This window comes from Pipistrellus hanaki, assembly GCF_964339955.1.
Source record: "Pipistrellus hanaki genome assembly, chromosome: 18".
NCBI lineage: Eukaryota > Metazoa > Chordata > Mammalia > Chiroptera > Vespertilionidae > Pipistrellus > Pipistrellus hanaki.
In genome coordinates, this window is record NC_140520.1 from 12,127,944 (window position 1) to 12,142,685 (window position 14,742).

General features: G+C 38.6%; 1 protein-coding gene and 1 long non-coding RNA gene across 7 annotated transcripts in view; one reads left to right on the plus strand and one right to left on the minus strand.

Moving 5' to 3' along the window:
* OTUD7B (OTU deubiquitinase 7B) overlaps positions 1-14,742 on the plus strand; it is a 55,761-nt gene that overhangs the window by 13,960 nt on the left and 27,059 nt on the right. For 5 of the 6 annotated variants that reach the window (XM_084866629.1, XM_084866633.1, XM_084866634.1 and 2 more), the window contains exon 2: positions 3,922-4,133. The exons of the other annotated variant lie outside the window; for it this stretch is intronic. The gene's annotated coding sequence lies outside the window, so the exon portion shown is untranslated. The remainder of the gene's footprint in view (positions 1-3,921; positions 4,134-14,742) is intronic. 6 annotated transcript variants of the gene reach the window in all.
* LOC311613157 overlaps positions 1-14,742 on the minus strand; it is a 55,962-nt gene that overhangs the window by 6,819 nt on the left and 34,401 nt on the right. The gene's annotated exons all lie outside the window — the stretch shown is intronic.

Consider the following 14,742-nt stretch of genomic DNA (forward strand, 5'->3'; position numbering starts at 1 on the left):
TTTGACTGTCAGTCAGTGCTCTTTCTACTATACCTGGTATTATATTGTTTAGGAGGTGGGTTTAATGGTTAAAAGACAGAGCAGATGCTTGGGAAGTGAAATGGGAAGTCCAAGACCACATTATGATGAGGTTTAACCACAAGCTGTTTCAGTTCTGCATAGGTTTTCCTCATATTTAGACACTACAAATGTATATGTCTATCAGGCTCATAATGCAATAGTGACTGCAGTTTCTTCAAGCTATCTTCCTCTGAGTTTCAGTTCTTCATAGTCAAGGACAAATATTCCTTAAAATTTTGGATTTAATTGCATTTACTCTCCGAACTTTAGTTTTGAAGATGAAAGAGTTCTTCCCCCTATGTGTGGATAGGTTGCTTTGGTTACAGTCTTTCTGGAGTAAAGGCAGGAGAAGAGTTTTGGACCCAAATCTTTCATGTTTGTTTACCCTGTTAGCAGTTAAAAACAATTCACTTGCACTGATTTTATTACCTAAATAGGCCAGTAAATACTGTGAATCAATATATTTTTTTATTTTGCTAATGGGAATTTTTTAGAGAATTGAATAGCCTTCTAAGAAATTATATATTTTATTTTTTTAAATGTGTTTATTGATTTTAGAGAGAGAGGAATGGAGAGTGCAGGAGAGAGAGAGAAACCTTGATGTGTGAGAGTAACATTGATCAGCTGCCTCCTGCACACTCTCTACTGGTGATTAAGCCATAACCTGAGCATGTACCCTGACCGGGAATTGAACGACTATATCTGTATATAGATATATTTAAGATGCAACTCATTCTCACTCTTATCTTTTTCTTTTTTGTTATTAATCCTCACCCAAGGATATTTTTTCTATTGATTTTATAAAGAGAGGAAAGGAGGGAGGGGGAGAGAGAAACATTGATGTGAGAGAGACACTGATTGGTTGCCTCCCATATGCACCCTGAACAGGGCTGAGGATCAAACCTGAAATCTAGGTACAGCCCTTGACTGGAAATTGAACCCATGACCCTTTGGTGCATGGGCCAACACTCTAACCACTGAGCACACTGGCTAGAGCTCTTCTTTTTCTTTTCAGTCAGGTTTCTGATTTGTCTGATATCAGATACCTGAAGACTCGAAATAGTACTTTCTGGATCAATTAATATTTTTATTATGTAGGTACTGTAAGGGCATTGTTATTTAATATCATCTGTCAAGATTAAATATTCCTGCATTTTATGACTGGGTTTCTAGTAGTAAACAACTTCCAGTGCTTGGCTTCTATAATACTTATCCCATCTTAATTCTTGCCATGACTCATCTGTTATAAATTCTGAGCTGGCTGGGTGTTAAAGGGAAGAAAACTTAATAGTGAGACCCTACCCTGGGTTATGCTAAGCACTTTATATATTACCTCATTTAATACTTATAATAATTACATATGATATTTTTAAACATATTTAAAGGTTACTTCATTCAAAATATTTAATATTCTGTTAAGGGAATACTTATTAACTCATCCAAAATAGTTAAGCTCTATTTAAGGCGCTGAGGATAACACAGTGAATGTGAGATGAGGTTCCTGCTAAGGCACAGAGAAATGAAATAACTTGCTCAAGATCACACAGCAAGAGGTGGCTCAGTAGTTGAGCATCAGCCTATGAACCAGGAGGTTATAGTTCCATTCCTGGTCAGGGCACACACCGGAGTTGCCTGCTCAGTCTCCTGTGAGGGGCGTTGCCAGAGGAAACCAATCAAGGATTCATCATTGATGTTTCTAATATTTGTCCCTCTCCCTTCCTCTCTGAAATCAATAAAAATATATTTTTTAAAAAAGAAAGTGACAGAGCTAGGATTTAGAAATACATCTGATGGATTCCCAAGGGAATGTCTGCAACCGTTATCATATTATGCTGCCATTTACATATATTGCTAGTTCTCTGTGATTATATAAATAAATCAAGTGATAAAAATAGGTGGAACTCCCAGTATTTCTTTGTTAAAAAGGTTCCTGATAAATTCAAGAAAGAAATCTACCTTGGTGCTGACAAGCACACCTGCCCTATAATGCTTTTCCTCTCTCCTCCTCCCCCCCCCCGTTTTCACTCCCTCTTTACCCACTCATACCTGGGGTTGAACTGGACAGTGTGACCTGCTCTGGCACTTGAATGTATTTGTGCTTTGAGGACTGGGAGAGTTTTGTTTGTTTCCTTGGCTTCCTGAATGTTCCTTGCCCACTTGCAAGTTCTTTCTTGTAGTACAATGGTGAGTAATGTGCTGTTAACATTGTAATGTAGTCATGCCAGTTGGAATATTTTTTCTTTCCCCCCCCACTTCTCTCTGATGAACCTTGGGTCAAATTTGCCTTCTGCAATTCACTCAAATAGAGAAGCCTTTTGTATTCAGATGACTAGGAAATAGTCTCGAGGTTGAGAGGACTATTTAAAATCCAATGTCTTCTGCCCAGCTGAAATTCATTTGTTAGCATTCTAGGTTTATTCTCTGACTAGTGTGATTCAAGAGAGTATTTATTTTAGATTGTGGTCATTATCACAATGTGCCATACTGGGAAGAATGGTGTTTATTCTGGAGTTAGGAGCTTAAAAATAGACACAAGGAATTTTTTGGTGAGTATTACCAGTCGGTGAGAGTGAAGAGCTGAGTCCTAGTGGGAATTGTGGTCTAGTTGAGTTCTAGGGATTAATTAGGTAGGATCAAGATTGCAGATATTAAAACAATTTAGTATTGGGGATCCAGTTAGTTTAGTTTTTGGGGTTCAAGTGTATCTGGGCATGATCATGAGGTTAATGATATGATTTATTTGGCTGTGTTTAACCTACTGCTTTTATTGGTGCACAACATGTGTTAGTTAAATCTTAAAAAAAGGTACTTGAATGCTAAGTTTGATGTCAGTTTGTCTTTCTTGGGCAGCTTCTTCACTGTTAAGTATTTCTTCCAAATGATATTTATTGAGCCTTAAATTATGGGTAAAGATTTGGGAAAGGGGTTGGGGTAACAAAGATTTATAGTATCAGATTCTTGCTGAGACTGTGGTCTTAACATTTACAACTTGAATCAATTAGGCTTAGCATTTAAGGACACATTTAAGAGGAAATTTATGATTTTGGCATTGCTAGAGTCAGTCCTCTGCTTTTTTGATAGAAATAACTTGACCCTTTGGTAGGATTGAAAATACTTGCTTTCCAATTCCAGTTAAACTGGGTTTAATTTTTGGTATTTGAGATAGTTGCCTATGATGTTTCCTCTTATCCTCTCTCCATTATTTTATTGACTGGTGTACCAGGTAATGTATTTTAAAGTATTTTGTGAACTGCAAGCTAGCAGTTGCTATCATCACCACTATCCTATATAAAAAAGAGGTAATATGCAAATTGACCATCACTCCAACACACAATATGTCAGCTCCCATGTGGTCAAAGATGGCTGCCCCCATGTGGACACAAGATGGCTACCACAAAATGGCCAGCAGGGGAGGGCAGTTAGGGGTGACCAGGCAGCAGAAGAGGGCAGTTAGGGGCAATCAGGCCAACAGGCAGAAGTGGTTAGGGGCAATCAGGCAGGCAGGAGAGTGGTTGGGAACCAGCAGTCCTGGACTCCAGAGAGGCATGTCCAACTGCCCATTTAGGCCCGATCCCACCAGGGAGATCGGACCTAAACGGGCAGTCAGACATTTCTCAAGGGGTCTCAGATTGGAGAGGTGCAGGCTGAGCTGAGGGACACATCCCCTCCACTCTACCTCCACCCCCGTGCATGAATTTTGTCCACCGGGCCTCTAGTCAATAATAATATTAAAAATATTAATTGGGTAGAATTCATAAGGGTTGGTTTCCTGGATTAATTTCAAGAAGAAGTCAGAGGAAAATGGGATATTTGCCAGATGCCTTGCTTACTAATGGATACTTTTTGTACTTTTTGTGGAAGGGAGAAGGAAAAGCAGAGACCTGTCACCCTGAAAACTTGGCTTGGTGCTATGTCATCGTGAAGGGTTGAAGGGTTGCCTGTATTGCTTTGACCAACTGTATGGTGGCAAGAAAGTGTAACAGAATTTGTCACATGTTTGACCTGAGAGGCTTATAGTGCATTCTACTGGAAGCATCTTTCTACCAGAGAAAACAACTTATCTCCAATTGTTGGTAAGATCAACCACAATATGGATCTTAAATAATAAAAATGTATCAGTCCAGGTCAGTATCTGCCTGGTCTCACTAAGAAGTAGGATTAGGGAAACAGTATCTTTGACCCAAATATTTGGTTAGCTGTTATCTGAATTCTATTTAGAATGTATCTTGTTCTGCAGTCTGGTAAGCTCTTACATATCCTAAAGACTCAGTTTGAGAAAACTTCCCTAACCCATCTAGCTAAACTGGCTGCTCCCTATACCTATTCCTACCCCATTGGGTACTAATAGCAGGTTTAGATTTCTCTCTTCAGACTGGAGTGCCTTGAAGGTAGGATTGTGGCTTTTCTTCTTCACTTGTATCCCCAGGCCCTAGAGCAGCACCTGGTCCATGGTGGACTCAGTTTGGTAAATTTTGAATGAATGACTGATAGTCAAATTGGAGAGATAAGATGTGACTATCAGGAAGGCCAACTAATATTACAAGGCACTCTATGATAACAGTAAGTGCCAGTGAATATTTTACATACTGACCTATAGGTGTTCCAGTGAGGTTTATATATGGCCAGGAAAGATGGAATTATGGAACTTGCAGATGGATAATAATAGTAATAACAAGTACCTTTTTTTGAACTGAATTATATATTTATTGAAGGCAAATTCTTTGTTCTGTTTTTTATCCTCACCTGAGGATATGTTCATTGATTTTCTAAAGGGAGGGAAAGCGAGAGAAAGATAAAAACATCCATGTGAGAGAGAAACATTGATTATTGATTGGTTGCTTCCCATACTCGCCTCAACCGGGACTGAACCCACAACCTATGTATGTATCCTGACCAGGAATGGAACCTGCGACCTTTTGTTGTATGGAATGATGTTCCAACCAACTGAGTCATATTGGCCAGGGCAAGGCAAGTTTTTATAAGTTGTTTGAAGCTTTAATAAGTTAGTAGTTATATGCTGAAGGAAGTTAATTTACTAAAAGAAGTTTCTAAGTGAAGTTATTTCCTATGTGTAACTAATTGCAGATAGTACAGTAATTGGCAATTTTTTATTTTTATTTTTTCTAGTCAATGAAAGAGAAACTTTATTGAGGCCCTAAGACTACTGGATTCAGGCAGGAGGCTGCCCTGTGGGCTGAGGAGGTGATAGAAGGGCCTTATTTAACCACCTTCTTGGAGCACAGTTGCTGGTGTGGCTGCACTTTTTGCGGCATTTGGCAGGGGTACCGTGAGGGTAACAATATAGTCATTTTGTGCTTCTGTGTCTTTGTGGCAGACCATCTTGTAACGATCTTACTTCTGGGCGAGCTGACAGAGGGAGAGCTCAATGGTACCACCCTCAGATGAAACAGCAAGTGCAGGGTGGAATCTTTCTGAATATTGCATTCTGAGAGAGTGTTGCCATTCTCCAGCTCTTTGCCAGCACAATCAGACTCTGCTGGTCAGGCAGGATACCTGCCTTATCTTAGATTTTAGTTTTGACTTTCTCTTCAGGGTGACGGTTTTGCCAGTCAGGATCTTCACAAAAATCACATCTCTGCCTCCTCTGCCTCATTGAAGAGAAAGAGTTAATTGGAATTTTTTCCTGTCACTTCTCCCCTTGAATGGAAATTCTATAACTGACAGTGAAATGCCCTATAATTAGGAATAAAAAAAGGGAGAGAAGTCCTAGCTGGTTTGGCTCAGTGTTTAGAGCGTCAGCCTGCAGACTGAAGGGTCCCAGGTTCAATCCCAGTTGAGGGCACATGCCCGGGTTGCAGGCTCGATCCCCAGTATGGGGCATGCAGGAGGCAGCCGATTGGTGATTCTGTCTCATCATTGATGTTCCTCTCCCTCTCTCTCTCTCTCCCTCCCTCCCTCCCTCCCTCCCTCCCTTCCTCTGTGAAGTCAGTAAAAAAATATGTTATTTTAAAGGGAGAGAGGGTTGTTATTGAATGTTTGAAGGTTGATTCTAGAAAAACTGTGTTTTGCTACTGGACTAGTCTCTGTTGATTTGTAGTATTTATTTTTTCTCTAATGTCAAAAGTTTAGTAATCAGAATCTTTAAGGGCTCAAGTAGAATTTTTGTTTTCACAGGCTATTCTTTTAAAAGTTGAATTTATTGAGAACCAAACCTTGGAGTATCCTTGGCCCTACCTGAAAGGAAAAACAAAAAATTCTTTGTGTGTGGCAAATAGACATACTGGTCTGGATCTAAAAAAATAAACATTAACATGATTGCTGTTTCTATTCAAGTTACTGTTGTTGTGCCAATATTATAATAACAGACTTTCTCTATGACTCCATCTGCCTTTATTTTCCCTAAGGTCAACTTCCATTGTACAAGCCTTTCCAAATTATTAAATTTCCCAAATAACTGTAATCCAAGGAGCCTTTTATCAGTAGCACTGAAAAGATAAATGCCAGTTCATAAGGAGTTCTCTGTGAACTTCTTCGAGATCTTTATATTAGCATTTGGCTATTAATGAGACTTGTCTCCAAGAGATTTGTCTTGCTATTTGTAGGCCTGATTAAAAAAACTAGAAATTCTTGAAAAAAAAAAAAAGTTAAATCTTATTCTGACACAGACACATACCAGTGATAGTGATGATATGTATCCACAATAGCATATGGTTAACTAAAAAATTGTTTGGAGAATGGTAAATTATATTATTGCATTGAGTATTTTTCTCTTAAGTTTGATTTAGGGGAGAAAGTAGACATTCCCTGAGTATATGCTGTAGTGGAGGTAGGAAGCATCCCACTATTATGTATGGTGAGTAGGAGGAGATATAAACATTTCTTTCCAACAATCCAAAAGATAGATAACATGTATGAGAATAAGGGTCTTCACAAGATAAAATCTTTGAATCTGGAATGAGTAGAGAATAAGGGGTAAAGGTGGGGAAGTAGGACTGGTAGATTAAGATATTAGAATTTCAGTAAACATATAGTGAAATTGCTGTTCCTGGAGATTTGGGAATGAATATAGCTGTGTCTGTACATCTAGGAAAGGGCAGTCCTTTTTGAGGGACTTTCTGGTAGAAGGTACATCTAAGGGACCCCCTTTACGACATTTTTCATGAAGGCTCAGAGAATTGAAAGACACTGGAATGGGGATGATAGAGACTGGGTGCGGTGTGTATGTGTTAAAACTATGCCTTGGAAATGGTTAGAGAACTGGAAGATTTGTTTGAGAGGAGTGGAGGGAGTGTTTGAAGGAAAGATATAGGGTCTGGGTTGGGCACCAGTGAAGTGAAGCAGAGTGTGTGGGAGGGAATTAGATAGCAAGAAGGCAACTGATATTTTTTGAGGACTTACTGTGTGCTAGGCACTGCCTCAAAGGCTTTACCTATCTTAAGTCACTTAATCCTAACAAGAAGCTTGAAATGCAGATATTTTCCCCATTTTATTTATTTAGTTTTTCTTTTTTAAAAATATATTTTTGTTGATTTCAGAGAGGAAGGGAGAGGGAGAGAGAGATAGAAACATCAAAGATGTTTCAATGATGAAACATCTCTCTCCCTCTCCCTTCAGAGAGGAAGGGAGAGGGAGAGAGAGATAGAAACATCAATCGATTGGCTGCCTCCAGCACACCCCCTACTGGGACTGAGCCCACAACCAGGGCATGTGCCCTTGACCAGAATCAAACCCAGGACCCTTCAGTCCACAGACACTCTATCCACTGAGCCAAAGTGGCTAGGGCTATTTTCTCCATTTTAGATACAAAGACACAAAATGACTAAATTACTTACCCATGATTGCACAGGCCTTAGTACTAGATTGGAGATTTGAACCTAGATCTGTCTAAACCCAGAGCCTATTCTGTCAATGTGAGTTGAAAGGAGTTGAAACAGTAAGAGTAGACTTCCACATGAATGGACTCCCAGTGCTTTCTCAGTCCAGCTCCCTGGACTAAGTGTAATACAGTGCAAGAGTCTGGTCTCAGGAGTCAGATAGTTTGGGTTCATGAAAGTCCTGGTCTGCAGAGATCCCACTTCTTGGAATATATCCCAAGAAACTAGGAACACCAATCAGAAAGGATATATGCACCCCTATGTTCATAGCGGCACAATTCACCATAGCTAAGATTTGGAAACAGCCTAAGTGCCCATCAGCAGATGAGTGGATTAAAAAACTGTGGTACATCTACACAATGGAATACTACGCTGCGGTAAGAAAAAAGGAGTTCTTACCATTTGCAACAGCATGGATGGAACTGAAGAGCATTATGCTAAGTGAAATAAGCTAGCCAGACAAAGATGAATAGCACATGATCTCACTCATTTATGGAATATAATGAACAATATAAACTGATGAACAAAAACAGATCCAGAAATAGAGAAACATCGATCAGACTGTCAAACCTCAGAGGGAAGGTAGGGGAGGGCGGGGGTAAAGGGGAGAGAGATCAACCAAAGGACTTGTATGCATGCATATAAGCCTAACCAATGGACACAGACAACAGGGGAGGGTGGGAAGGTATTAGGGGGATAAGGACACATATGTAATACCTTAATCAATAAAGAAATAAAAAAAGAAAAGAAAGTCTTGGTCCTACCACATTTTACCTCTTTAACCTTGGTAGATTATCTAACCTTTGTGAGTTTTAGTGTCTTCATCTATAATGTAGAGTTAATAGTACAAACAAACTTCTTAGAGATGTTTGGAAGTTTAAATTAAGTAATGTCTAAAACTTTAACATATATTACTTCTTTTCACTTCTTTGCTTTCTATTAGGCCCATGTTATTATCCCTCAGTTGTCCAATTAATGATAACATAGGTCTCTTTAAATGTGGAATTTGGTCATATTTATTTTTTTTCTAAGAAGGTTGTATTTTGTTCCTTTCACTTGGAAGGACCTGTATTAACTAAAAACGATCTGCCAAGATAATCTTTCATCTCTCCCTCCCACCTAATCAAGAATTGTGTGAAATTTCTAAAGGTTTTTGCCCCTCCTCTTTCTCCCTGTCTGGATTCCTCTGGATCATGGAGGAGTCTCTGACCTTTGAAATTTTTCACAGACTTGAATGTTGTGGTTTCCCAATGAGTTTTGGGAGGAATTGGAGACTCAGACACAGCTGTAATGCATCAGTGGAACCAGGAGAGTGGGTATACTGGGAGAATGAAAACACTTTTGGGGGAGTATTGTAGACAAGAGAATGTAGGGTCAGTAGTTTCTCAGGCATTTTAACATAGCTTTATTATCTACAGTCGCTATTTAATTCTGAGTCATTTTTCTCTGTTACTACATAGTTGGGTACTTAGAGTATGCATACTGATTTCAATATTAGTCTAGCTAAACAATGTTTAGGAAGAGAAATCTATTGTAAATGAGATCATATAATAATCTTAAGCAAATGTCGTTGAGATGAGCCATTGTTTTAGATTCGCTTGTTTTAACATTGACTATTTGATTATCAGCAAATACTGTGTGTGTGTGTGTGTGTGTGTGTGTGTGTGTGTGTGTGTGTATATGTGTAGTGAGGTACTATCAGTTCTGCTCATCTGAACAAAAATCGAGTACCTATGAGGTACTTGGATGCCAGGGATACAGATGAACAAGACAAGATTCCTGCCATTAAATTGCTCATGGTTTAGTGGGGAGATAAACTAGTAAATACACATCAACACTGTGCAGTGTAATAAATAATGTGATAGAGGTAGAGTATAAGGTGTAGCACAAAGGAGGAAGTGGGCAATTTAACTTGGGAGGCCAGAGAAGATTTTGCAAATGAAGTAATACTCGTTAGTCTTAAAGAAGAGATAAGAATTCACATGCTAGACCAGGAGTCATTCCAGGCAGAGGGAACAGCGTGTGCAAAGGAACTGAAATTTGAAGCACACAGTGCACTTGGGGAACTGCCAGTACAAGAAGGGGAATGATGAGAAGTAAATAAGGCTGGAGAGTAAGATACAGCTGGTCATGAAGGGCCTTATTTATTATATATAGGAATTGGGATCTTACACTTTAGTCTTTGGGGATCCATTGAAGAATTTGGAGCAGTAAGATACAATACTATCATGTTTGCATTTTAGATTGACCAGCCTCCATAAGCAACCACTGTGAAGAATGGCTGGATAGAGAAAGAGGGTGAAATAGCTAATGGGAACTATTTCCTGGGGTCCAGGTTATGAAAACCTGAGACAGAATAAAAAAGATGTAACAAGTGGGAGGTAGTGAATGGATTTGAGAAATTTTAAAGGTAAAATTAGTAAAACTTAGTAAAAGACTATTTTTCAGTGAGGATAAGGCAAGAGAGGATTCAGGGTGACTCCCAGGCTTGGGATTTGGGTGATTTGGGGGTGGGGAGTGATGGTACCATTTGCTAGAATAGGCAATACTAGAAGAAAAATAGTTTGAAAGGGTTGGGGACAGAGATAAAGAATGAGTTCAGGTTTTAATGTGCTGAGTGTCAAGTGCATGTGGGATTCCCAGGTGAGTTGTAAAGTGTTTGGGACTGCAAATACATTTGGAGTCATCAGCATTTGGGTGCTCAGGGGCATGTATGAAGTTTATCATGTAAGTGATATAAAATAAGAAGATGGAAGGCCTGAGGTTAGCATTGTGGGTGCACTACCTTTACTAGTAGTGATGGCACAGGAAGAGGAACCCATAAAGGTGACCAAGATGCAGAACCAGAGAGGCAGGAAGAGTGGTCAGTAAGTATCAAATGCTACAAAGAGATCACTTTAGATAAGCAACAAGGAAGAGTGTGTTGATCTTATTTATGTCAGTGCCATTCTCTTTCTTTTTAAAAAATTCTTAGAAATTTATTTTTCAGATATAGTTGACATAATATTATATTAGTTTTAGACATTAAAAAGACATTTATATATCTTATGGATTGATCTCCCTAATAAGTTTAGTATCCCTCTGGCACCATACATAGTTATTACAATATTATTGACTATATTCCCTATGCTGTATTTTATATATCCCTGTGACTATTTTTATAACAGGCAATTTGTACTTAATCCTTTTCACCCTTTTTACCCATCTCTTCTTTCCCATCTGGCGCCTGTCAATTTGTTCTCTCTTTCTGTCACTTTGTTTCTGCTTTGTCTGTTTTTTTCCCCCCTCACATATAAGTGCATTCATATGATATTTTTCTTTCTCTGTCTGCCTTATTTTACTTAGCATGATATCCTATAGGCCCATCCATGTTGTGTCAAATGGTAAGATTTCATTCTTTTTTATGGTCAAATAATATTCCATTGTATATATGTACCACATCTTATATACCCATTCATCTATTTATAGATAGTTAGGTTGTTTCCATATCTCAGCTATTGTAAATAATGCTGCAATAAGTAAAAGGGTACATATATCTTTATGAGTTAGTGTTTTGGATTTCTTCAGGTAAATATCCAGGAGTGAAATTGCTAGATCATGTGGTAGTTCAATATTAAATTTTTGAGGAACCTCCATTCTTTCACTAGAAGGCCATTTTGGCAGGTTTAGGGCTGAATATAAGATGAGAAAGTAGCATCAGTGGATGTCTATTTTAGGAAGTTCTGTAGGGAGGAGGAGACTAGCAGCCAGCAGGTAGAGTCAGGGGAGGAAACCTGAAGGAACTCCCTTGCTCTGTTTTGTAATTTTTTCTGTGAAATTGGAGGCAAGGTCATCTGCCAGGAGTAAGAGAGGTGATAAGTAGGAGGCCAAAGGAGAATGGTGAAAGTATGGCATAGTACTGAGAAGTCTGGTTGAGGTACCAAAGTCAATAAAAAGACAAGCAGTGTTTCATTGAAGGAAATGAGACTGAATACCATTTATTTGTAGTTGTATTGCTCTGCAAGGTTATGTGATCTTGTCTTGCTCAATAGCCCCATTTAGGAGCAAAGAAGTTGAATGTGGGATCTGTCCACATTGGGCAGATGAAATAGAAGGATAAGGATCTAGGTTTTTTACAGGAAAATAAGTTATCAGTCACTGGGTTCATGTTCAGGTAGGCAAGAAGGGACAAAATAGAATCTATTCATTTTTTTTTTTCCAGTTTTCACTATTATCATTTCTAGTCCAGCTCACCATAATCTCTTTTATAATAATATTCTAAATCAATTCTCCCTAAATCCACTTTTGTTTCCTCCAAACTATTTTTCTCATTGCAAGTAGTGTTATTTTTTTTGATAATTCAAGTTCAGTTATGTCCTGTCTCTTCTTACAGCCCTTTAATGTCTTCTCCTTACTTTTAGGATAAAATCTGAGTCTTTAACAAGGTCCACCAGGCCCTCTTTTCATCCTCATTTTGCATTCATCTCTCTGTTCCTTCCTGTCACAGAATGTTGATATATTTTTCCTCTGCTCGGAACACTCTTTCCCAATTTGCCTCTCTAGTTTCTACTTATTCTTCGATTCTTTGATGTATTATCACTTCCTTGGGAAAGCTTTTCCTGACTCCATATGGAGATAACACCTTTGCCCTCAACATTTCCTTAATAAATTATAATTGTGACATTTTTTGGTTTTCCTTTTCCATACTAGAAGCTTTGTGAGGGTAGAAATTGTTTATAGTTCACTGTTGTGTTCCTAATCCTGATCATAATGCCTAACACATATTAGGCACTCCATGAATTTTTGTTCAACTAACCAATAGGGTGATTAAATATTTGGATGTCTTAGTCTGAGATGTGGATGTCTTGGGGTGAGAGAGGAGGTTTAATAGTAAAGAGGAAAAGCTGGAAGGAGATGAGGGGTAAGATGTTGGGAGTTGAAGATTTAAAAGTAGAGTAGTTTCAGGAGATAGTAGAATCCAGGATTGAGCTGTTGGAATAGAGATGGAGGTCTTCAAATCTGATGAGATTATGAAACTCTGAGGCAGAAATGTAGATGGATTGTTTAGGTGGCTGTTGAAATTGCTGAGGAAAATATAAGCTAGTATCTAAGTCTTAAATAAATATGGAAGATAGGTTAGTGAATGAATTAAATGGGTAAGAATCATTGGGAATAAATAAAGCCCTAGTCCCTGGGGAGGCAGTGTGGTAGAGAGAGCATGTGTTCAAAATATCTGCGTTCAGATTTTGAGCAATCCATCTGACTTGTACAGCCTTATTTCTCTTATTTGTAAACTGGGAATAATAAGCCTGCTGCAGGAGATTTGTAATTAATGATTAAGATATTGTTTTTGAAAGTGCATAGTATTAACTTGTGTTTTTTTTTAAAGAGATATTTTTTTTATTGATTTCAGAGAGGAAGGGAGAGGGAAAGAAATAGAAACAATGATAGAGAATCATTGATCGGCTGCCTCCTGCACACCCCCTACTGGGGATTGAGACTGCAACCCAACCCCGGCATGTGCCCTTGACCAGAATCGAACCCTTCAAACTGGCTAAGGCTTAACTTGTTCTTTTGTTCTGGATTGTTGGCATTAGTTCAACAGGGCACTGAAGTAAAAGTTGGGATTAAAGGCAAAGATAGCATAAATGATTTTGGAATGAGGTACCCGATTTCATTTATTCCACATGTGGAGTTCATATAGGATCAACACAAATATTCACAAATGAATATAGGTAAAAGCAAGTACTATTACACAAGAGAGGGTTTTGTAAAATAAAGGTCACTTGCTGGCTTATAACATTGCAGTGTTGATCCACAATAAGTTTTCATGTAAAAAATGCTTAATCTAATAATTTTCTATGAAAATTTCATCATTCCTGGGAGATTTTTCTTTTGTTATGAAGAAGAGAACAGGACCATTAAGTGAAAGGCATAGGTGGAAGAGGGCTGGTGATTTAAATTTAGAAAAGTATTTCCTAACAATTAGAGCTGTCTAACAATAAAATGGACATCCTGGCAAAGGATGAGTTCTCCATCAAAGCTTGTATTCAGGTGGAGACTGATCTGTCAGATAAAATTGAAAGCTTTTTGCATGGGGGCCGACTGTAGATTAAATAATTGCTGAAGTCCCTTCCAATTGGAAGATTGGAGGATTTTGACTCCATTTGAGATTTGTCTAATTACTGTTCAGTCAACAGCTATTTGAGTGCTTCTTCTGTTTCTTTTGAAGGCTTGAAAGCCAGGCTCATGTTTGCTTCGTTTCCTTCCTGTGTTCTGAGACAGTGGGAAAGATTGAGTCTCAGTCATTGCCTTGGATATTCCCATCTGTAATTTGAGAAGCTCAAGCCAGGTGTTGGTCGTGATGTAACAAAAGCTGCTGTCCTCACCTGTTGGGTGGGGTTAGGGTGGAGTTCGTGGCATCCACCTGGAGATATCAAATATAAGAATGTGCTGCCAAGAAGTATGGTTTAGTGCTTTGAGATTTTTAGCAAGTCAAGATCTATGATGCTTTAACATTGTTAGTTTTCACTGGCTTCTCTCACTCAGAAGCCTAGTCTGTGTCTGGCTGGGAAATTGCCTCTACCTGCCTGTGGCTTAATCAACTTTTTTACTGAGCACTTTTTTGCTGATTCCTACTTGTTTATTGTGTGTTTCCCACATTCTTTCAGGAGGTTATTAAAGTGGCTTTACTAAATTCCTTGGTATGTTTGTATTTTTATAAGATTGAAATTCATTTTCAAGCATGCTCTTGGTTTTGGATTATTAATGCATTTCAGTTATATGGGCTGCTACTATCTCCTGTGACCTAAGACAGTGACTGAAAAGGACCTAGAGAAGGAATTCTTATCTGTATTAGGGGAGGGAA